Genomic DNA, 2,688 nt, shown 5'->3' with positions numbered 1-2,688 from the left:
AAATACATGAGAAAGAACTTGCTAAGCACACCAAGAAGGATATCTAAGTGTAGGCTGGAAATCTAAGACATGATTCAAAAAGTCAAGCAAAGAGAGTGACCAAGAAAGAAAGTGATCATTTCTCCTCTCCCCTCACCATTACTGAATTTTGTCATTGGGTAAGTGGGCTTCAGGTTTTCAGTCCAATTGTTTAACTGCACATAATAAAGAATATAGGACAGTGCCAGTCTTTCCTGTGTCGCTAGGTGACAAAAATTTTAGAAATCCCTTTTTTCAAATGAAAATAATATTTGTTAATAAAACTACTTTTATTATATTTATTGGGGTGATATTAGTAAGATCATATGGGTTTCCATTATACATTTCTATGATACATAATCTATATATTGCATTGTGTGGCCACCACCCAAAAGCTAATCATCTTCCATCACCATATATTTGGTCCCCTTTACCCTCTACCCCTCATTGTCCTTCCCTCTGATAATCACCATTCTGTTGTCTGTCTCTGTTTTTGTTTGCTTTTCTTATTTGTTTATTTGTTACTTTCAGTTTTATACCCTGCATATGAATGAAGCCATATGGTTCTTAACTTTTTCTGACTGATCTAGTTGACTTAGCATGATATTTTCAAGGCCCAATGATATTGTCACAAATGTCAGTGTTTCATCTTTTCTTATGGCTGAGTAGTATTCCATTGCATATGTGTGTCACATCTTTATCTGATCATCTACCGAAGGACACTGGTTGTTTCTAACAGCTCTCTCTAAGGAGAGTTTTATAAATAAGAGCAAAATGTGAAGACAATTATTACTGTTTTAATCATTAACACACAACATTGGGTGCATATTTTATAACTGGGAATTGTCTGAAGTCTATGACATGCCAATTTAAATGTGTTATTAAAAAACTACAAGCCCTGCCTGGCATAGCTCAGTGGATTGAGCTCGGGCTGCAAACCAAAGTGTCACAGGTTCAATTCCCAGCCAGAGTACATGCCTGGGTTGCAGGTCATAACCCCCAGCAACCACACATTGATGTCTCTCTCTCTCTCTCTCTTTCCCTTCCCTCTCTAAAAATAAATAAATAAAATCTTTTTTTTAAAAAGAAAGTAACTAGTTTTAAAAAATACTACAATGTTTGGTGGTAATTGTGATTACCCCTTGAGCTGCAGCTCCTGTAAAGAATGCAATAATTGTATATGGCTCAACTGTTCCATGTCAGCAAAACTTACCATCTTTCACCATTACAGATAACCTGTATTCATAAAGAAAGGCAGTGAAAAAAGACATTCTCATATTTTTTCAAAATGATAATTAGATTCTTCTGAATGTGTCTACTGTGTTGTTTATGAAACATATCAATAGCTCATAACATTACATAGAATACTATCTCATTATCTGAGTGTCCACACTGGAAATAACTTCATCCTTGTTCATTGTATTTAAACCACATTCTTTAGTTAAGGATCACCATCTTACAACACGAAGACATGAAGAACTGCTGCAGGATAAGTTTAATTTTTTCTCTGAAATATCCTCTGTTGCCTAAACTGAAGCACCTTGTCAATATGATTATTCACAGCAGAACATCTTTTTTTGCTTTAACATGGCAAACATTTTTCGGTTTTATATATGCACCCAAATATGCTATCACATAGGAAATTGTGTCTCAAACAGGTAAGTATCCTTGGTCATCCTTGGAAACAAAGTCTCTTAAGGCATAAACTGAAACTCAAAAGGATGGAGCCTGTTTGCTGATATTTATGAAGTAATTATCATTAAATATATCTTTAATATTCATTGGAATCACAATTATTGTTGCTGTGTTTATATTTTTAATAGCTTCTTCAAAATTCTCTTCATCTTGTGGAACTCTGATTTTATTCTTGAGAATCCCTTGTCTAATCAAATCTCTAAAGTGCAGTCCTCTTTTTCTTTATACATTTTAGGTATTTATCCTTTTGTTTCACGATTTCACTATGCTAATATTTAGCTGTGATCACAATTCATGGAGTGTAGTTACGGTCCTTCATTTCTTCAAATGATACAAATCATAAAACTGAAAATGTTCTCTCAGCTCAGAAAATAGTTTATCCCATTGTAGATTTGTAATATATTTTCTGTGTGAAATTCTCTGACCGGCTGTTCTTTTATAATGATCCTGCAATACCCAAATAGTCACATATATCCTACAGATTGAAAGTGGGATTTGGAGATTCCAGAGAACATCAGTTACATTTAGTAGTATACTTTTGGGGAGGCAAGTTGCATCCACAGTGGTAAAACTATAGAAAGAGTAATATTTTAGAAGGTTTCCTGAACTCTATTCTATCAACTTCTAGACACACTATTATTTAATTCTTGTAAGGATTTCATGAAAACTTAAACTTGGTTGTTGCTGATATTTGCTTCTTGGGAAAAATAATAATTTCAACATTTTCTCTGCTGATCTTATTTAAATCAATAACTGTAAATGAATTAATACCTGGTTTTACCAAGTTTTAAGAATTTCATTTCTTTTGGCTCTTGAATTTATTAGGCAAATATGAGCAGATCTCCCTGCCACTCCACAACCTGAGCTGGTAAAAGCCGAGACCCTTCAAAATGCCACTGCCACCTTCTGAAATACAATTTTTTAAATCAGAAAATGTTCTCTTTTTTCCAGCTTTATTGAAACAAAAAGTGTTTA

At 33.8% G+C, this 2,688-nt stretch overlaps 1 pseudogene; it reads right to left on the bottom strand.

Moving 5' to 3' along the window:
- Window positions 1–1,118: 1,118 nt before the first annotated feature.
- LOC114498979 lies at window positions 1,119–2,390 on the bottom strand (annotated as a pseudogene).
- Window positions 2,391–2,688: the final 298 nt, after the last annotated feature.

The sequence above is a fragment of the Phyllostomus discolor genome, chromosome 6 (assembly GCF_004126475.2).
Source record: "Phyllostomus discolor isolate MPI-MPIP mPhyDis1 chromosome 6, mPhyDis1.pri.v3, whole genome shotgun sequence".
Taxonomy (NCBI): Eukaryota; Metazoa; Chordata; class Mammalia; order Chiroptera; family Phyllostomidae; genus Phyllostomus; species Phyllostomus discolor.
Note: the sequence above shows the minus strand (reverse complement) of the source record. Positions and strands in the feature narration are given on the sequence as shown.